This window comes from Anser anser (genome assembly GCF_964211835.1).
Source record: "Anser anser genome assembly, chromosome: 2".
Classification (NCBI taxonomy): Eukaryota; Metazoa; Chordata; class Aves; order Anseriformes; family Anatidae; genus Anser; species Anser anser.
In genome coordinates this window covers 71,698,329-71,721,382 of record NC_139721.1, presented here as the reverse complement: position 1 = coordinate 71,721,382, position 23,054 = coordinate 71,698,329, and the positions used below count along the sequence as shown (strand labels likewise).

The 23,054-nt window shown below is 37.8% G+C and overlaps 1 long non-coding RNA gene across 1 annotated transcript in view; it reads right to left on the bottom strand.

The window, feature by feature from the left end:
* The window catches only part of LOC310894732, a 30,383-nt gene extending 9,200 nt beyond the window's left edge, over nt 1–21,183 (bottom strand). The window contains exons 1-2 of the long non-coding RNA XR_014580123.1: nt 1,111–21,183; nt 65–168 (exon numbers count right to left, since the gene is read on the bottom strand). This is a non-coding gene — a long non-coding RNA (uncharacterized lncRNA). The remainder of the gene's footprint in view (nt 1–64; nt 169–1,110) is intronic.
* Nucleotides 21,184–23,054: the final 1,871 nt, after the last annotated feature.

Sequence of the window (23,054 nt, the reverse complement as noted above, 5' to 3'; positions counted from 1 at the left end):
AAAAAAAGCACTTTTAGAAAAATGAGATCTTAAGAGACTTAAGAGACTAAACTTGTATTCTTACCTCAGCAACAATTCTTTTTTGCATGTCTGTTGCACTTCAACTTTGAACAATGTGGCCATAAATTCCAACATTTCATAAAACTTTTAATGATCATTACAATATGCCTTTAGAGAAAAGTGAAACAGAAAAAGGTTGATAAGAGAAGAGAATCAAGCCAGCACATGGGTCATTTGACTTGACAGACTTAAGAATTGTCTTCCAAGATGGTAGTTAAATACAACAGTTAATCCCTGACAGCATATCTCAGCAAAATCTCCCAGAGTTTATATGTCCCTTTTAAGAGAAATATTAAAAAGCATGTCATTATTTCTTCTCTCCAAAAGAGTTATTTGCTTACTATTACTGATTATGAACAATACTAGTAGCATTACAAATGCTAGCAAGACATTTATTTTATTTTCTAACACCACCTTTTCCTATTTTTGTTACTGGATATGATAGTACAAAAAATGAAGTAGGTAAAAATAATACACAGAGAATTCTCTTTGAGAAGCCAAATCATATTCAGACAAATGTTCACCAAAGAAATATATTTGAATTCAGGAGCGGATTGCTATTCTCTTCAAATATATATATATATATATATATATGTTTGTCTTACATATATTTCCACTACTCTTGCAATTCCATAAACTATGTACAGAAATTAAATTACCCCTTAATAGACAGTATACTGATAAGAAGGGGACATTAATCATCATTCTCTTGCTATTTCCATGTTGTGACTTCTTTATTATGATCTTTGTAACTCCACCACCATTGTTATTTATTAGATAACAAATAATTAACAGTAAGACTCCGGTAAAACTGGCACTTTCACCACAGCTAATTTTCACAGACCAGAAACAATATTTATGAAAGTTACTGTGGTGGCTTTACCCAGCCGGGCAGCTGAGCTCCATCACAACTGCTCTCTCTCCCTCCTTAAAGGGGGAAAAATAGGATGGAAAGGGCTCAGGGGTTGAGATAAGGACAGGGAGATCACTCAACAATTATCGTCATGGGCCAAACAGACTCAAAATACAGGGATTAATAAAATTTATTACCTATTACTAACAATCCAGAGCAGTGAGAAACAAAGAAACAAAAAACACCTTACACCCATCCACCTTCTTCCAACTCCTTCCCCCAAGTAGTGTAGGGGAACAGGTAATGGGGGCTGTGGTTCACAGTCACTCTCTGCCTCTGCTCCATGTTGGGTCCCTCCCACGGGATGCCGTCCTTCCCGAACTGATCCTGCATGGGCTGCCCACAGGCAGCAGCTCTTCAAGCACTGCTCCCACATGGCTCCGTACCACGGGGTCCATCCCCCAGGAGCAAACTGCTCCAGCACGGGTCCCCCACGGGTGGGCGGCAGCTCCCCCCAGACCCCCTGCTCCTGCGTGGGCTTCTCTCCACGGGCTGCAGCTCCGGCCCGGGGCCTGCTCCTGCGGGGGCTCTCCATGGGCCGCAGCCTCCTCCAGGCCACATCCACCTGCCCCACCGGGGGCTCCTCCATGGGCTGCAGCGTGGAGATCTGCTCCGTGTGGGACCCATGGGCTGCAGGGGGACAGCCTGCTCCACCAGGGGCCTCTCTGCACAGGCCGCAGGGGAACTGCTGCTCCAGAGCCTGAAGCACCTCCTGCTGCATTGACCTTGGTGTCTGCAGGGCTGCTTCTCACTTTTCACTGTCCCAGCTGCTGTTGGGTAGCAGTCTTTTTCCCCCTTTCTTAAATCTGCTCTCACAGAAGTGCAAACAACCTCGCTTATTAGCTCGAATCTGGCTAGCGGTGGTTCCCTCTGGATCCATCTGAAACTGGCCCTTATCTAACATGGGGCAGCTGCTGGATTCTTCTTACAGAGGCCACTTCTGCAGCCCCCTTGCTACCAAAACCTTGTCAGGTAAACCCAATATAGTTACATATTAAATATATAGATACGTTTAACGAACGACAGGTTTACATAGATATGCAAAGTTCACTCTGCCAATTCTCCATTTTTAATTGAAATGAGATAAGCAGTGCTCATTCAAAGCAAAGTCATTTCTTATAATGCCATCAACTTTAACTATTACAGCAATGGGTGGAATTATTTTCACCTGTAAAAAACATACTACACCTTGCTCTACACTATGACTAGGCTATTGTACATTATTATTTTTTACAGTTTACTAAGGACAAGTTTGCCAAACGGATTTTATGGTCTGTGATTCCCAAGTCCAGTCCTCAGCTATAAGTAATAACAACTTTTAGTCTAGTCAAATAACAGCAAATTACAAAACTCAGGGTCTCCTCCTTCCTTAATTGTTTAGAGTGAAACCGTCACCTTCAAGACCCAGATTATTTTCAAGCTCTGCTTTCCTTCTATTATATGTGCCTTTTTACACAGTTGCAAAATTGCAACACTCGGGCTCAGTTGACATCACTGTAAGCAATGCCTGTTCTAATTTAATTTTATAGTTTGGATTTTGTGAGCACTCTGGATTTTGATAATATTGACTGCATGTGCTGGCATTAACTCAGACAGTATATGAGCCTATATATGACTGTGCATTAAGAAACAGAGATTATGTCAAAGTTCTGCTGAATTGCAGACATTTATAATCTTCCACATCACCTACCGGGTTCTTCTTTTTAATGATGGAAAATGCATCTTCTCTGTCATGGTACAAACACTGCTATTTTATATTTCATGTTACTGAAATCATATTGATTCACGTTACGCTACATGTCCCAGCTCTGAGGAATTCTATGTATTTTGTAAGTCACCAGATCTATAATGCATCTTCTCCATTCTTCCTATTCTATGTCTGACTTTTTTTCCTCTCAGTTACATAATGCTGAAAGATAAAACTGTTTCGACCTTTGGATTTGCATATTTTTAAGTTTAACTTTTTTTCTTTTTTTTTTTTTTAATCGGTATTTTTGTGCTTTATCTGAATGATTACAGTTAAGCACAGCAAGTATGTTATTTATATTTTCCCTAGAGTTCTTGAAATTCAAAAAGCCCTACTGCAGCAATTAACTGTTATACTTTTCTTTCCACTTCTTGATAATTAGCTATCATTCCAAGATTTTTACCCAGAAAACAGGCCCTTATGACAAAACCCAAACTCTACCATGAATTCACAAAAACTTCCAGCCTCTGTCTGTCTGAAATTGTGAAGGATTATTCTACGCTCTTTTATGAAACAGGGAACATCATGAACCATAGGTAAAATAATAATTGTTTATTTGAAGCAACTGCCTAAAGATATTATAGTAATAGGATGCTGTCAGTTCTTCTTTTACTGCCTCCTACTTTCTGCTGTAAATGGAGTCCAGGTGGGCTATAAAATTCAGTATGGTATTTCCTGAACAGAATCGTAAACAGAAAAAGCAGGAGATTTGCTTAGCTGTTAGCAGAAATTTAAAATTCATTATTTTAACTAGTAATAAGCAGTTCAGTTTCTATAGATACATTTAATGTATTTATTGCAACAGAAGAAGCAAAATAATGAATTGGCTGCTGTACTTTGCTATGGTATCTTCTCCAGAAATGGCCACATGATATGCTCATACTTCCATAAACATATAGCAACTAAATTACTCTCCCTAGTAGAGCCTCCTATTGTCAATTTGACAGCTCTTATTGCACCTGCTAGTATCATTTTGGAGAAGTCCTTGGAATAGTCAACTGAGTTACCGTTTGAGGATCTATAGATCATATAATAGATCATATAGATCATAGAAGAATAGATCATATAGATCATAGAAGCTGGAACTAACACCTCACTAAAGATATTCAACCTAGTTACATATATTGACTCTCTCATATGCGTCTCTGGAGAAAATTTCTATTTATCATTGGTAGTGGATGGTGAAAAACTAAAAAAAAAAAAACACTAAAAAAAACCACACACACCACATTTCTCATTTCTTGAAGGAGATAATTTGGTTATTTTATATTAGCTTCACATTTAAATGGGGAAATAAAGTTCTAGAAGATATTCAGGCTTTGTGAGTGAGCATCCAAGGACCATATAATTAGGGTAGAAAATTGTGGTATTCTCAACCTGTAAAAGTTCAGAAATAATTTCTAATTTTAACAAACCCATTCTTCCCATACCATCAAAACAAGCAAAATTACGAAGAGTAGAAAAAATAAGTTTTGTTGGAAAACTGAGGTGTGATGAGTTTCAGCATTAAAAGACAAGTCAAGAAAACACCAAAACTACTTACTAATGGAGACTGAATGGCATTTCTGTGATAATTTAGTCTGATCTTGGTGTAGAAAACTTCCTTAAATTAATTCTTGTTTAAATTAATCCATATATATTGTTAAGAAAACCAAATAATCTAATTTTGATTACAAAATAGCTAGTGACTATATATTTCTGCTAAATTGCTCTAGTGTTTAAGGAAGTCACACTCCAGTGTCTAAAACTTCTTGCATTTACAGGATATATATGTCTAATTTTATGTTTCAAGGTATTGGGTTTCCTAGCACATCATTTGATTTATAAGGAGCTCTCTGTGAAGAAATTGAGGAAGTTTCTAAGATCCAAGACATTAAGAATTAATAAATATGTATATTAATAGAGCTCTCAATTACATTAGAAAAATAATCTATTCAAAATAGAAGAGAAAAAGTTATATGTCTTACACATAGCAAGAACTTTTAAGTAAGTGGCAGCTTACTTAACAGTTTTACTAAACACTTACTAAACACGCTGTTTTAGTGTGAACAGCTTTATTTGATGCTTCACTTAAAAACATGATCATAGATCAAACTAAAGGTATGAGAGAAATGAATAACTAGCAGAATCCACGTGAAAAAAGTTTTTTTGTTTGTTTTCCTTAGTAAACATATATGACATGCCCACTTCAAGACATTTGTAGTTTATCTGTATTTTGCAGGTGTAAAAAGGTTGATTGTAATCCATAGTATTTGGGAGCTAACATACACCTGGCTACATATGTGTCCTAAACTTGTCCTAAATTTCCATCTAGGACTAATAAAACTTAAGTGGTTTATTATATACCATCTATTGAGAGAGAGTACTTATATGTGTATTCTCTGTCAACTGGCTTCTTAAGTTATGCTTATTGACCGCAGTCTCTCATTCCCATTAGCCTATTGCCATAGCAGGCTAACAGGCTAAAGGGGTTATCCAAGGTCTTCAAGAAATGAATGGTCACAGTACTATTTTCAGCTATAGTTCTTGATTACTAATGCAGTTAGACATACTGCAAAGAAGCAGTACTAAAATAAAATAAAATTCATTTAAACTAGTAGTATTACAAAGTTCAGGTCACCCAGTGAATAGATGGCAGATTCTCATAATTTCAGTTGCCATAGAGAGACTTGTATATGGATGTATTTCAGGGAAACAATACAGATAAATCCATATGTAGGTTATGCATGTGAATACATACATATCAGTCAACAAGCAAGTATAGCCTATAGTGTCATTATACTTTTACTGACATTGAGAAGGAACACTATTCTCACAATGGTTTCTCCAAAGTCAACAGTCAGTTGTGGATCAAAACAACATATAGCAAAAACTCAGGGATCTAATAAATTTTAGAAAACTTTTAAGGGGTTTGGCTCTGAAATGAAGGTTTCAGAGTATTATACTATTCATATTAAAATATGATCCCTCATTCCAAGTACTCCAAATTAAAAATAAATAAAATAAAATAAATAAAATAAAAAGAAATAAATATAATCTCCTATGTCTGTTTCCACAGGCATTGTTCAAAAGAATCTTCATTTAGAATAACTCAAAAGATATGTATGATACTGCCTGGATTGGCAAACACTGTTACCTTCTGTCAACATTCCTTTTCCCTTTTAAGTAGTTTCTGTCATCTGAATGTGTGTTATATTACTCTCACTATGCAGTTTATGCATTGCCACGGGATGCCAAGGAATGGAAGGTCATTGGGTAAGTTCCCCAAAGTGCAGCATATGCTACAGTCATGAAAGCTTGAGCCTTGTCACCTACTATGAACACAAGCTGTTCCCAGCTAATGTGATATAATTTGCTGTTGTATGTACAATAAATATTAAAATGAGAACTGCAGTGTGAAATTAAGTGTCTGCCTGCTTCCTGAGAGATATTTGTACATTTGATAATGGACAGGCTTTAGCAAAGAATCCATCTGTAGTCATATTTTATTGAGAAATACTTGGAGAATTTAAGCTTAGAAATTAAATTAAATTAAAGCTTAAGAAATATGGTTTGCTGGAGGTGCTATTCAACCTTTTCTACAAAAATTTAACCTCACATGTAAATCAATGGGAGTCTTGTCATTGCCTTTAAAAGAAGTAAAATCACACCCTAGTTTAACAACCTCTTAGTTATTAGGCCATAAAGAATTCAAAACTGCTTTTCTTTTCATGCATAAAATACTCAGTAATCTACAAAATACCATTTTCCTGTATACTGTAGCCTTTTGACATAAATACTTGTATTTTAGAAGCAGCAACTGCAGCAGTTTAGATTAAATTACATACTTTCTTCTAGTGCTTCCAGTTTGCTCTCAACTATACAAGCTTTTATCAAAGTATATTTGTAGTGATCCTGACCAAGAGACCATTGGATGTCAATGAGTTAGTGATCCACATAACAGCTGACCTGAGTAGTCTCAAAGCTGTGCTCTTTTGCACTATGCTTCACACACAGTGTAGTCTTCATTCCTGTGTTGTGCTGCACTAATTCTTCGGTTGCAGAATTAAATCAGCCATCTCATTATAACAGGATCCTGCAGGCAGCTCCCACATGGTATCAATGATTATGACAGCTGCGTGGCCTTGCCTTTATCAAAAGGTGGATCAAGGAGTTCTCGTGAGAACATTCTTTCTGTCTGACAGCGGAAAATAATGAATAGAGTTGTTTTCTTGTGAGAAAACTATAATCGTTTAAAGACCAAAAAAAGGGAGATGTTTATACATGAACAGGATCTGGTGATAAAATCTACTTGGGATCTGTCCAACACTGCATGAAAGCATGGTTCCCAGCATTTGAAGGGACATAGAATTTACTCACTATTTATATTCTTCTTTCTTATTAAAACAGCTGTTCTACTAGATCGTTTGTTGTTGGGCCTTTCTGATTGAGATCCAGAAAGAACACTGCACTGTCTCTCTCTTTCTCTCTCACACTCTTCCCTTTGCCTCAGTGCCTAACAATTTCTCAGGGCCATTCTCGACTCGATTTTCTGTATTCTGTTCTTCTTCAAACATAAACACATTTACAAAATTCTGTGAGGCTGATTAGCCCTTTTCCTCCAAGAAAGAAGTAAAGAATCCTATAGCTGCAGAGTTTGAGTTCTGAGGTCATTTACTGTCAGAGACGGTATTTTGAACCTGGGACTCTTTTCCTTCTCTGGAAAAAAGAAAGTACATTTCTACACTATCACTGGGTTGGTAGTAGAGATTATAACCTATCCTGACTGACAAATGCATCCTTGATTATAAATAAATAAATAAATAAATCATTTCAGGTGGAAGAAGTCTTGCAATCTAGAAGGTAACACTCTTCCAATAGTCAACAGAGAGGTGACTGATAAACAACATATTATGTATTCCAGCTTTAAATATATGTATATATAATATTATACATATATTTATATATATTCACTGATGGTTTTTTTCCTGAAAGGCTCACTTTAGGTATAGAAGAGATAGCTGAAGTGTCTGTCTTCTGATTCCACCTGGATATACCCAATGCTTACTCCAGAAATGCAGAAATGTCTGCTTTTTAGCAATGGTAATGGCATTGCAAAATGTATAGCTGACAGAGTTTAGGAAGGCTGAAGAAATCACAGCTACAGCTGTGTAAATCTAATGGCAGAGTCTCCTATGTTAGTCTAGAACACCACTGAGAGGTTTTCTTGTTAAAAATAAATAAATAATAATAATAATAATTATTATTATTATTTAGAGAGCTTTAAAATTAATCATACTGATAGATGATTTCACTTGTCTGAGAAAAGGCTTTTTCAGTACTATGAGAGGGGAAAAGCAGTAACAGTGCTGAACACAATAGTTCAGCATACACTGTTCTGCATCACAGTGGTGGAAGGACAGAAAGCTCCTAAAAATCTTTGATTGATGGAATCAATCTGATATGAGGAAACAAAAGACCGGACTGACATTTTTAGCTGTAGATAACCTCTTTAAAAGAACTGATTCTCCCCATTAAGAAACAGTCTTTGCTAACAAATGTGACTGGTTATGTTCAAGTATTAAGGGAGTAACACTGAAGCACCATATCTCCTTACTGAGAGCGTCCTGAGCAAGTAAAGTATTAAACGAACTACACTTTACAGACTGGGCCAAAAACTCTTGAATATATAAAGATTCCAGATTAAGCTACAATCAAATGGTACACTTTCCACTCAGTGAAATGACGATAGGCTTTAAAGAGGGATATCTGTCATCTAACAATCCAGTCCATGGCCACTCTAATGCTAATGACACTGAGTCCTTAATGAGGCCAATGCCCGTACAGGACTCATCTGGAGTGATGAAGGTCAGCTGCATCACTCTCAACATACCTCCTACCAGCACATAAGCCTGAGGGGAAAGACTAACGGCTCATCAGTGGCACAGATGTGCCTGCAGGAAAATGTTCCTCTGGTTATTTATGGTTGAATAAAGTCATTTACAGAACCTCAGTGGAGCCAAGGGGCCATAACTAGACTTGAGAATATATTTTCTTTTTTTTAAGCCTCACAGGAATTTCTGCTTACTGTTGCATACACTGCATTCATGAAATGCTTCCCTCAGAGAAAAAATGGTTTTATCCAAAGCCATCATTTAACAGAGATTTCTGGAGGGGGATTTCTGCAGAGGTTTCTGGAGGGGGATTTTCCACTAGAAAATCAGGGTGAAGTGTACAGCTGGCATATGTTCAGTATTAACCTAGCTATCTAGCTGGACCAAAAAGAAAACAGTAACTATAAAGGAGAACAGAATAAAAGAAACAAAGAAATAATGCCTTAAACAGTTAACAAAAGCATCTCTGGCAAACTTAAACTCCAATGGTAATTCTACTTGAGGCAACCTAATCTGATGTATACTAATGTATTTTTGAAACAATTTCCCTTCACAAAAAGAGATTCTGTATTTTCACTTTTGAGTAGATAGAAGCCAAAACAGTACATCAAAATTTCCTGTGTGGCAGAAGTACTTTTTAGTGATTGTTTCGACCACTGACTGAAAGGGATTTGTCTTTGATGACTGAGAACAGAAGTTAATAAGAAGAAAAGATTATGTGAACCTTGGGATGGACAAAGCTGAGATACTTCAGAGGATGTGCTGCAGAAACAAAATATAAGAAGAGAAGGAGTCAGCGTATTAATAAGATAGAGGTTTGGCAAGAAGCTGAAAGAAAAGTAAATGGTTAAATCTTAAGTATAGTCTTCCTGTTAGTAGTCCTTCCTGACACTCAATTGCATTTTCTATTCTATCTCTCTAAATACAATCCATTAGGGTTTCTCGATGTAGCTAAAGAATAGTCCTAGTACATGATTTAACATTACTCTTTAAAGAATGTGTTGTTTAACCTGCTTCCTGTTTTATCTTTTCATTGTTTGAACAATGCACAGTGATCTTCTACTGGAACACTTCATATAGGTATGCCACTTCCTTCACACAGGTGCATTGACACTGATTTATTCCAATTATTTTCATATTATTTATCATACAGCAAAACAGAAGTTCAATTTTAATTTACTGTGTCTATAAAACATCTCTGGGAAATGTTATACTCAACCTTAATCATTCCTTTGATCAAGTGAATCACCATTTCCTCCAGGCAAGGCATCATCTGTATTATCTTTCTCTGGAAAGTCAAAAGAGGTCCTGACACCTGTGCAATTTTGAATAAGCAAAGGGTTTTTTATCATGTTTTTCAAATTCTATAATCTAAAACTGTCAAATTCCTCTATTAGGTTCTATTAATTATAAATCCTCTGTGCCTAATAGAATAATGTAAATCCATAAATAAGATCATTTTGATTTTTCACTATATAATCACACTTCTTAGTCAGAAAATATTATACAGATTTACGGCTGCAGCATTGAATAAAGAAAAAACAAAACAAAACAACAACAACAACAACAACACAGCAATTTTCATAAACAGGATAAGTGATACCTCTGTGTGTATAGACACAGAACTAAGTATCAGTAATTATTTAACAAGTAACATAAATGCCCATGACAAACCCTTTCATAATCTCAAACAATCTTGCAGGTTATAGTGATTATAACTGGCTGATGTAGTTAGTTGCCAAGCCACTCTCTATCATATTTGAAAAGTCCAGGCTGTCAGGTGAAGTCCCCAGTGACTGGAAAAAGGGAAACATCACTCCCATTTTAAAAAAGGGTAGAAAGAAAGACCCAGAGAACTACAGACCAGTGAGCCTCACCTCTGTGCCTGGGAAGATCATGGAACAAATCCTCCTGGAAGCAATGTCAAAGTACAGGCAGGACAAGGAGGTGATCCAAGATAACCAACACAGCTTCACTAGGGGCAGATTGTGCCTGACCAGTCTTGTGTCCTGCTAAGATGGAGCAGCTGCATCAGTGACATGGGAAGACCAACCGATGACATCTCCCCATAAAGCCTTTGACAAGGTCTCACATGATATCCTGATCTCCAGGATTTGAGGAGTAGAACATTCAATAGATAAGGAATTGGCTGGATGGTCCAAGCCAGAAAGTTGGGGTTAAAAGTTCTATGTCCAGGTGGAGGCTAGTGATGAGCGGTGTCCCTCAGGGGTCTGTCTTGGGACCAGTACTTTTTAATATCTTTATCGATGGCACAGACAATGAGATTGAGTGCACTCTCGGCAAGTTTGCAGATGACACTAAGCTGAGTGACGCATTTGATGCAAAAATAAGAAGGGATGCTATCCAAAGGGACCTGGATGAGTTTGAGAAGTGGGCCCATGTGAACCTAATGAGGTTCAACAAGTCTAAGTGCAAGGTGCTGCACCTGGGTTGGGGCAATCCCAAACATGAGTACAGGCTGGGAGATGAACTAATTGAGAGGAGCCCTGTGGAGAAGGACTTGGGAGTTCTGGTGAATTAAAAGCTTGACATGAGCCAGCAGTGCATGCTTGCAGCCCAGAAGGCCAGCTGCATCCTGGGCTGCATCAAAAGAGGAGTGGCCAGCAGGTTGAGATTGTCCCCCTCTACTCTGCCCTTATGAGGCCCCACTTGGAGTTCTGTGTCCAGGTCTCCCAGCACAAGAAGGATGTGTAACTGTTAGAACAAGTCCAGAGGAAGGCTACAAAGCAGATCAGAGGGCTGGAGCACCCCTCCTATGAAGAAAGACTGAGAGACCTGTTGATGTTCAGCCTGTAGAAGAAAAGAATCCAGGGAGACCTCATTGCAGCTTTTCAATATTTAAAGGAGACTTATAAAAAAAAAGATAACTTTTTACTTGGACAGATAATGATAGGATAAGAGGGAATGGTTTTAAACTAAAAGAGGGGAGATTTTTATTACATATTAGGAGGAAATTCTTCACTCAGATGGTGGTTAGGCACTGGAACAGGTTGCCCAGAGAAGTTGTGGATCCTTATCTTTGGAAGTGTTCAGGACCACGTTGGATGAGGCCCTGGGCAACCTGATCTAGTGGTTGTCATCCTGGCCTGTGCCATGAGGGTTGGAACTAGATGATCTTTAAGATCCCTTCCAACCCAAGCCATTCTATGATTCAATGATTCTGCTAAATATTGTTTAGGTTATCCCCTTTGCTAAAATCATCAGTGACATATATATATATATTCATTTATATTTTTGAAACTTATGTATGCAGTTCTGAAGTCTACAATTAAGCTTTTTATTTAAACATTAAAAAATAAGATATGACAGTGTTTTTTTTAAATCTTAAAGATGACAAAGAAAATCTTATAAAAAATCAAAACAATATGTGCTCCATCAATGTAACAGAAAAACAAAAACAACTAACTTCCATGTGATTAGAACATTACTCTTAATGACAATATTTTTCAGTAGAATACATATTAATGTTAGAAAAATAACTGTTCTGTTCATTTTATGTCAGATGAAAAATTAGCTTTGCTTTACTTCATTTGCCTTGTGGTAACCTCTGTGGTAAGTCACAGAATTTACAGAGCCACAAGAAAGACAGAAGAAAGTTGTGCATGTTATAGAAAAGAAAAATTTTTGTAATCATTGTTTTTGCATTTTTTCTGACATCATATACTCTATTACTTCAATAAAACGAAACTTCCATGGTCTACTTTTAAATAAAGATTTGAAAATAATAATGCGACACATAAAATATCCATTAGTATATTCCCTTAGTTTTTCAGGGAGCTTGCACAATATTTAAACTGTATAACACGACATTTCAACATCCTACAGGCATGGTAGACTCCTTAAATTCATACAATGCAAATGTCATTCCTTACAGTAAAACACATGTTTACACAGAATGATGAAGAGCAAAAATACAAAATGTGTCTGTAGGTGTACACCTATGCTGATTTTGGTTCTACCCTAAGTTTGACTGCTAATGAGCAGCTGTGAGTTGCACAAACCATCTCCAGACTGCCTAAACTGGACATAAAATTTCATATACACTGCTTGTTTTCAAATAGGGAAGTGTGATTTTACCCTAAAGACATGGCTTTCTATGAGCAGAATGAGAACATACTGTAGTAATGGAGTTACCTTCACTGAAATCAATAAACATTAAGAATTGAAATAGCTTCCTGGACATGGGACACTATTTATTACAGGATACCAAGGCCTGAGTGATTTGCCAAATAAGGACTTCAACTCATGTGTAAAGCTGACTTGGAAAATATTTTACCAAATATGGGGCATAATCAATAATTAAGTGAAAATTAAGAATGTTTCTAATCTTTCAAATATATTCTTTGCATAAAGTTAATTAATAAAAAATTCTTCATACACATTTTTTATGGCACACGCTTTCTGAATTTTATTTCCTTGCTTGCAATCCTTTCACCCATTAGATAGGCAACAATGCAGTTTTAAGTTTTCTTTCCATGCTTTGGTTCGTGTCTTGTTATGCAGTCAATGAAAAATTAGAAGTGTTCAAAAGATTAATAATAAACGAATTAAGAGTTAAATATTAGTTCATGAGGAGTGTTACCTGTGTTTTTCTGTGGTATAAGCTGAAACCTGGTGTACTGATTTCCTTGTAAGAAATGTATTTGTAGAATACTGTATTTGGTTTATGTGACAAAGTTTTCTTAGCAGGACTGCAGGGGAGACCTCTGTGAAAAGAGTCCAGAAGCTGCCCCATGTCAGATAAGAGATTATTTTATGGGACCTGCCACTGGCCAAAGCTGAGCAAATGGGTGATGTTGGTTGTTCCTCTGTGAGAGCATATTTAAGAGGGGGGGGTGGGGGGTGGGGGGGTAATGGGACACACGACACTGCTCTGCAACAGCAGCTGAGAGAGAGGAGTGGGAAAATGTTGAGAAACAACCCTGCAGACACCAAAGTCAGTAAAGAAGGAAGGGAAGGATGTGCTTCAGGTGCTGCAACAGAGATTCCTCTGAGGTACAGACCATGTTGGAGCACCTATCAACACTGCAGCCTGAGAAGGATTCCACGTGGGAGCAGGCGGATCTGGCCTGAAGATTGCTGCAGCCCATGGAGAACCCCTGCAGGAGCAGGATCCTGGAGAGAACTACAGCCCATCAAGAGGAACCCACACAGGAGCAGAAGGTCTGGCAGGAGGTGCCACCCATAGGGGACCCATACTGGAACAGTCTGAAGGATGGACCCCATGTTATGGACCCATATTGGAACAGTCCTGAAGAACTGTGGTCTGTGGGAAGCTCATGCAGAATCAGTTTGGGAAGGACTGCATCCTACGGATGCACTGGAACAGGGAAAGAATATGATGAAGTGTCAGATGATGAAGTGCTATAGACTGACCACAGAGACCGTTCACCATTCCACTGCACTGCTTGGGAGAAGGAGGTAGAAAAGGGTGAGTGGGAGGAAGCTGTTTTTATTTTGCTTTTAGTTCTCACTTTTCTAGTCTATTATTAGTTGATAATAAATTAAATTAATCTTCCCCAACCTCAATGTATTTTGCCATGACAGTAATTGGTGATCAATCTCCCTGTCCTTATCTCAACCCACAAGATTTTTCATCATATTTTCTCCCCTGGTTCTGTTGAGGAGGGGGAGTGAGAGAATGGCATGGTGGTGCTTAGCCGTCCATTCGTTTTAAACCACAGTAGTCTTTTCTAGCACCCAGCATGGGGCTCTTGAGGAATTTGAGATAAGGACAGTAACTGAGAGAGGTAATGGGCAAAACATGAACTGGATGTTGCCAGCATGTATTAACTGAGGTGAATTTATGTTGTCGTAAAGTGGTGAAGGGACAAGGGGTAGAGTGTCTGTAAATTGTCCCCTTTTTCAGATTTGTGATCATGTTAAGTTGACATTCATGTGAGGAATTATTTTTTATTGACGTTGCTGGCATTTTTGAAGATTGTGTGATGAGTGTACATTTTAATGACCATTCTTAATATGTTTTTCACAGAGATGCAAAATGGAATGTATTGAATACTGCACTAGATATATAGACTAAAAAGTATATGTGTTGAAAGGTGAAAAAATTAGAAACTCTCACCATGGATGTGCTGGATTCTCCATTATACCAAATCAGATTGAGACTTGTCTCTCTATAGGGAGGGAGGATAATTACCTATCTTGGGTCAAAGATGCAATGTTAAATTCCATAATTACTTATGCCTTATGTACATCACCTTTAAATATGGTAACATTTTCATTGACCTTATCTATTGCTGTCACTTGTCACTGTGAAGATCAATTTAATTTTATGGCATTCAAAGCACCTTTTATTCCTTTTTGCTGCCACAGCACATCTCAACGTGATTCTTTCATTGAGCGCTCTTAGGTCCCCAGCGGGCTCTTAAGGCTCTCCAAGTAACTATGTAATAAAAGTCAGTCTGACTGACTGCAAGGTACTGTTTTTCCTGCATTCCAGGAAAAAAAAAAAAAAGTAAAAAAAAAAAGTAAAAAAAAAAAAAAAAAAAGTGGGGGAGGCAGGGCCAGGGGGACTGGGGGGGAGCAAATCCTCGCTCTTCTGCTCTCCAAAGCAAGATTATAAGGGGGCCTGGGGGCCTTATGTTAAGACAGAAAAAAAGAGAGAGAGGGAAAGAGAGGTGTGGGGAGAAAGAATCCACGTGAATATCTAAGAAGTGATAAAAAAATTAAAAAAAAAAAAAACTATTAAGGTTGCCATAAGCATTCAGTGCAAAACTGAATTCAGAAATAAGCAGAAGTAAGGAGAAATCTAGGCCTTTGGAGAAGAATTTTTGACGTTTACACAATAGATATGTTTATATCATTTAAAGTCTCTCTTTCTACTGTATGCTTGCCTTCAGCTCACCTGGCATACTTGGTGAACAGAATTACTAACATAAACCATCTACCCAAAATCTTCTCGAAGTCAAACAGAATAAGTAGTTACAGCACTTCTTGAGCATACACTTTTTTGTTATTTGCTGTTATTTGTTATTTATTATTATTATTATTATTACTGCCTGCAGTATTTGCCTGCAGGTTTTTGCCAGTATACAACAGCAAACAATGTCTTTTCTAAAACAATTTTTAAATTCAAATGTTGTTCAGTACAAATGGTATAGTATTATCATCCACCTTGTTTTCAGCTTAAAAAGTGAGACTTCAAGGGTAAGCTGAAACAGAGATGATGGACACTTGAGCTCTTTAAAGAAAACCACTTATAATCCTCACTGTTTCTGCTTTGAAATTGTTTAGAGGGGGGCATAACAGTAATAAATTATTCAGTACAATGTGAAAATTAAATGCCATTTAAAAATATTTCAAACGTTAACTTTCAAAGTTCATTTTAAAAAGGAAAAGTCAGGAAATCAAGGGTAGCAAAGCATTTCATTATGTGAATAGTTAATCGCTTAAAATGATTAGCTTCAAAGGAAAGCAGTATCTGTAAATAAGATAATAAGCTGGTTTACGTGATTTGATTTTAAACGTCAAGATCTGTATTTTCTCGTGCTGTACTCATGGAAATTTTGCAAAACCAAAAAAACATTTTTGTTATTTACCTCAGTCTGTGAGGCTGCTATTTAACTATGTGTTTGTATTTTTTTTTTTTTTTCCTGTGGAAAACATATAAATGATCTGTACACTGTAAGGTAACATGAAGATTAAATGAAATATTTGCTGTTTCAATATATATAAAACTATGTATGTATTTTAAGTTGTTTTACTTTTTTCACCTCTGTCCCAAGTTCAGAGACTTAAACAAATTCGTCGACTTGGGTGGGTATGGAGGAACTTTTACAGAAATAATTGGTCTCTGCTTCAGTAGGTTACACATCATTCTACTCCAACCCAGATGAGGTTTGCATGACTGAGGCATTTTTCCCTTCCTCCCTACAAGACAGCTCATTGACTGCAATGCTTTAAAGTATGTACAGTAGTATTTCTTGTCTAATTACGGCATATGTTTTGAGACAAACCTGAAATAAATTATGTACTGCTTCTATCTTAAAAGACAAAAGTCCATCTCTTTTGTCTGGGGCTGAGAACAGTCTTACTTCACAACAGTTGTTCTGGCTAAATGCTGTTGATACACAAATAGATGACCAAGAACACTGAAACTGATTTGCAACTGCTATGCATGAATGAAAAGGATGATCAAATAAATGTTCTACTTCTGACTTGGTCTTTGTTTACACCCAGAATGGAGAATTTTGATTTCCTGTGCTAGGAGGAATCAGGAATGGTTGTCCTTAAAGCTGAATTACACCCAAAAAATGGACTTATCAATTTTGAGCATTGAGTGTGAATTAGAAAATTATAATTCATCTTGTCATTTTCAAATTATTGCAGCTTTTCATGAATTATTGTGTATTGGATTTACATGGCAATGTTTTGGTAGCAGGGGGATGCAGGGGTGGCCTCCATGAAAAGAATCCAGCAGTTGCCCCATGTTAGATAACGGCCAGTTTCAGCTGGATCCAGAGGGAACCACTGCTAGCCACAGCTGAGCCAATAAGCAAGGTTGTTTGCACCTCTGTGAGAGCAGATTTAAGAAAGGGAAAACAACAACAACAACAAACACTGCTGCCCAAAAACAGTTGGGACAGTGAGGAGTGAGAAACATCCCTGCAGACCCGATGGAGAGCAGAAGGAGGGCAGGAGGGTCAGAGGTGCTCTAGGCACTCAGCAGAAGTTCCCCTGCGGCCTGTGGAAGAGCCCCCGGTGGAGCAGGTGGATGTGGCCTGGAGGAGGCTACGGCCCATGGAGAGCCCCCGCAGGAGCAGGCCCCGGGCCGGAGCTGCAGCCCGTGGAGAGGAGCCCACGCAGGAGCAGGGGGTCTCGGGGGAGCTGCCGCCCGTGGGGGACCTGTGCTGGAGCAGTTTGCTCCTGACAGATGGACCCTGTGGTACAGAGCCATGTGGGAGCAATTCTTGAAGAGCTGTTGCCTGTGGGCAACCCCCGTAGGCTCAGTTTGGGAAGGATGGCATCCCATGGGAGGGACCCCACGTGGAGCAGGGGCAGAGAGTGACCGTGAAGGAGCGGCAGAGACAAAGCCTCAGGGACTGACCACAGCCCCCATTGCCCGTTCCCCTGTGCAGCTTGGGGGGAGGAGTTGGAAGAAGGTGGATGGGGGGAAGGTGTTTTTTGTTTGTTTGTTTCTCACTGCTCTAGCTTGTTAGTAATAGGTAATCAATTTAATTAAACCCCCCTATTCTGAGTCTATTTTGCCCATGACGATAATTGTTGAGTGATACCCATAGTATGCTCCCATATTTGAAGCAGTTCTTGAAGGGCTGCTGCCTGTGGGAAGCCCCTGCAGGATCAGTTTGGGAAGGATGGCATCCCGTGGGAGCAACCCCATGTTGGCGCAGTGGCAGAAAGTGACTGTGAAAGAGCAGCGAAGTGCTATAGACTGACTGCAGTCCCCATTCCATTCCCCTGTTCCCCTGTTCCCACTTGGGGAGAGGAGTTGGAAGAGGGTGGATGGGGGAAGGTGGTTTTAGTTTGTTTCCTTTGTTTCTCACTGCTCTAGCTTGTTAGTAATAAGTAATAAATTTTATTAATCTCCCTATGCTGAGTCTGTTTTTCCCACGTTTGTAATTGTTGAGTGTCCTGGTTCCAGTTAGGACAGAGTTAATTTTCCTCCTAGTAGCTGGTAGGGTGCTATGTTTCAGATTAGGATGAGAAGAGTGCTGATAACATGCTGATGTTTTAATTGTTGCAGAGCAGTGCTTACACCAGGCCAAGGACTTTTCGGCTTCTCGCTCTGTCCTGCCAGCGAGCAGGCTAGGGGTGCAGCAGGAGCTGGGAGGGGACAGACCCAGGACAGCTGACCCAAACTGGCCAAAGGGGTATTCCATACCATCTGACGTCATGCTAAACAATATATAGGGGTGGCTGGCTGGGGTGGGGGGCCGGCTGCTCGGGGATAGGCTGGGCATCGGTCAATGGGTGGTGGGCAATTGCATTGTGCATCACTTGTTTTGTACACATTATTATTAGTAGTACTATTACCATTATTATTATTATTATTGTTATTATTATTTTCCTGTCTTAATAAACTGTCTTTATCTCAACTCACCGGCTTCACTTTCCCGTTTCTCTCCCCCATCCCAGAGAGGGAGGGGGGAGGGTGAGCGAACGGCTGAGTGGTGTTTAGCTGCCGACTGGGTTAAACCACAACACTGAGCTATCTCCCCATCCTTGTCTCAACACTTGAGCACTTTTTGTTCTATTTTCTCCCCATTTCCCTTTGAGAAGGGGAAGTGGGTGAGTGGTTGTGGTGGAGCTCAGCTCCCCAGCTGGGTAAAACCACCACACGTTGCCAAATCTAAGAAATACAAAGATTTTTCTCATATATGTGCTGCTTGGGGAATGTTATAATTTAGATGTTTGGTGTATACACTCGGGAAAGAAAAAAAAAGGAATAAAATAAAAAAAAATCTTCATGTTAGTTAAAGGAGTCCTAACAGTATCTGTCTTCATTATTAAAAGGCTAACTAAAAATTCTGTTAAAGTAATTACACAAGCTTCCTCTGCTAGGCTGAGCAACGGTAACTTGACAGAGGGAAGAGCCATTTGTTCCATAGCAACTGTAGGAACTCAGATTCTTGCCTGATAAAGCAAAAGACTGAAACCATACACCATTTCTGCGCAAGGTAGCAGTCCCCAGAACAGTTCCCTGTTATGGCTAGGGACAAGTTCACATCTCCATGCAAGAGTTCACACCACCCATGCAGCGGTTCCTAATTTCCTCTGATATAGGTAGCATATTTTCAGTCCCTCTTCTCTTCTGTCTCAAGCTATTGTGTAAATGATAATTTTTTTTTGGAGATTTATGCAAAATCCAGAGTGTTCCTGGTCACTGTTACCAGAAATTGTGAATATCTAAATATTTATATTACATAAGAACAAATTAGTTAACTGTCAGTGCTAAAAAGTATTCTCTTATTAGAGGAATTGCAATATGAATTCCTGTTAAGTAATGATAAAATGAAGATGTCTATCTCAAGAAATGATATAATATGCTTTAAAGATAATTTTAAACGTGCTGAGTGAATTTTCCTGAACAAAAGTAGTAACAAGCAGTTGCTAGTATATTGTATATGCACACACACACACACATATATGTATATATAATACATATGGACACATATTCTAAACACTACTCAAAACAGAAATTCATGAGCTGATGTTAATTATATCACAAAATGAAAGCACTCAGTCATTAAATATGTTAACAGTTCATTTTGAAACCTGCCAAGTTTAAAAGATTATTTTCTCCACCTTAAAAAATACAGTACAAAGGGAGTTATTCAAGCTCTGACAATTCAATAAGCAAAACTTCTTTTCTCAGTTTTGTAACATTCTTCACAATTTCTAATCTTCACAAAAAGAAAGAAAGGTTACAGGAAAAAAAAAAACCAGAAACCAACACTGGGAAGTAACCTTCCAGTTCAGTTAAATCCATGCAACCTGAAATTCATTTGGAACATTTTGCCCCAGAATTTTTCACAGGTTCTTTCTCCCTATTCAGGGAGAAAGGCTTTGTTTGTGTATACCACTCTTTTACGTTTAAAAATAATTCACTGGGGTCTATAAATCTGTACATTTTTCTGAAGAAAAAGAGATTATTATCGTCTTCTGTCTACTTTTCAAGATTTTTAATCCTAACAGATTATTATGTGGGTAACACTCTTCATTTTCAATTCAAATAACATAAAGTGTAAGAAAGGTTTGAGATAAGTCCATTGCTTATGGAACAATATAATCTGGTAATACTTTCTTGTACTTCAGGTTACCTGAAACATCTGTTAATGTATAGACCATATCCCTTAAACTCTAAAATGGGCGATGTATAAACACTAACAGTGCACTAAAACATCATCATGCTTTTGTGATCATCTTCCCTCAATTGAAAGTGAACACTCATAGACAACCTTTTGTACATGACCTTTCCAGAAAATGTAAAATAATGGGAGTACACATCCCACCCATCACCAAAGCATATGGACTGCTAACAGAAACAGTTGCATGTAAGTAAAAATATTAGCAGGGAGTACATAGAATATAGTCTCCCCTATGGAAAATATTTCTACAAAACAAGCAGACTGTAAGTTGAGTATGTTGCAGTGATTCTAACACTAACCAATACATTTCAAAGAAAAAGGCATTCATCAAGATACTCATTTTCACTTTTTCACACATACATTACAGTTACTTCAAGCAGATCTAGAAATCTGAAAGACTATAGGTTTTGATTGAAGCAAGTGTTATTTCCTTACTGACTATGCTAATTCAGCAAAATATTAAAACTGAGCTGAATAATCATGCAAATAATTTAAGCTTTAAAATACTAGCTGTAAAATGATTATACATTTTGTATCTATTCACAAATCCAATAGATTCAAAATTTTAATCTTTCCGAAATTTGCTGAACTTTACAGTGCACTGCAGAATAAGAATTCTAACATTAAGAATTATTAAACAACAACAACAACAACAAACTAGGACACGGTATAGTTATAAGTACATGAATAAAATTGCCTTTTATTTTTTTCTCATTATTGTAATGTACAAACCATATGTATTTCCTAATAGAGCCATAAATATGTTTACATTCTAGTATGAGACACATGCACAGGATGCTTCATCAGTAACTAGCAAGCAAAAGATATATTAATAATGTCTGCATCAGAATTTCAGCTCAAGGTGACCTAAAAGCTTCTCTACATTTGTACTTCCAGTTTCATGTTCTATTTTCAATCACACAATAACGAAATGCCTAAATGTCAAGGTGCAACTGGCCACCATTCTGATATACATCAATCAGCTCTTTTGCCAAGAGAATAAATGTGGAAGAATCTGTATAAACATATGCTATTATCATCCCAAAACAGTCTACTGCAGGCAATCAGCAAGCTCCAAAGAAGTTCTGCAGATTCCAAAACATGGGAATAGCAGGTAAACAGCCTCTGCCTTTTGAATCTCAGAGAGTATCCAGGCACCACTCCAAAGAAAATACAGTTATGTCCTTGCTGAGAATACTGCTCCAGAAAGTAATTTAATGCAGGAACCTATCCTGTCTTCCCCTAAGCTGTCCCAGAGTTCCTTTCTTTAGCAACTGAACAGAGAGATTAGCCTTACCTACCTTTCTTTCTTGGGCAAAGAAAGGTATCTTTTGCCTGAAGAGGTTCTGCTTGAGTAGGGGTAAATGCCTGGAAGATTCAAGGTAAGCATATTCCATTGCTGCTGATGCTAGGTCCTAGCGTGATTACTCTGAACGAAAAGCAGTGAATATACTCTTCAGCCATTCAAGGTTATTCTTGCAAATTCAAGGCGTAAGCAGGCTGGAGACAATGAGTCTTTATTCATCTGTTCTAAAATCATCTTAAATCCTTCAGTTTACAAGGATTAAAAGTTGGTTTTTTTGCTTGCTATGTTTCTCTCTAAATATGCAAAATTGACCACTAGGAAACACCAATGGAGATAAAACATCATGGGGAGCTGTTTGAGAAAACAGTAAGATTTCCACAAATGAAAAAAAAAAAAAAAAGCTGTCACACCTTTGCATTAATAGGTGTAATTCAAAGTTTTAAAATGTGTTTTGCCTTCTACAGGTGGATCACCATTATGCAGAAGCAACACCACGCCGCAGTTTTAAAGTTTATATACTTAAATATATGAACATTACAGGGAAAGCCAATTTTTAGCTGCCTGAAATCAGACTTCCAGTTTTGCAAGAAATGAATCAATACAGTTCAGCAGTTAAATATGAGAGAAAAAATGACTGGGGAAAAAAGAAAAAAAAAAAAAAAGCTTTAAGGTAAGAGTAAAAAAAAGAAAAAAGAAGTTATAAGGCTGATTATGATTTTCTTTTTTCTAATCAAAATAGTAAAAAAGGTTTAGTTTTAGTTCTTAGAAGTTTAACTAAAATCTCTAAAATCTGTAGATGACTTGTAATCTACAATGGGACTTAGTACTTCAGCAAACCTAAGGAACAGAAAGAAAAGATGTTTTAAATAAATTGGATATCTGTAGACTGCATTTCCTACTAAGGCTATTATACAAAACAACCCTCCTTCCCCCCCCCCCCCCCCCCCAAAAAAAAAAAAAAGCCCCAGAACATTGTAGTTCTCCAAAATGTATGGAGAATTCTGTTCTTTCTAACTAGTGACTTCTTTTCTATTTCTTTTTCTTATTCTTTTTTTTTTCAGTTCATGATTTATTTTAAGGATTAGAAGTTTAAAAAAGTTCAAATGAATCCCAGTTGTGACATTAAACCAATGTAATTACATTGTTATTTGCAATATATCATCAAACTGATGCCTTTGTGGTGCCACTGGGGAGTGAAAGATAATAGATTACAATGAAGGACCTTGAAAAGACAGGTTTCAGAGTTTAACGATTTCAGTACATGCAGAAATCCTAAGAACGTAAC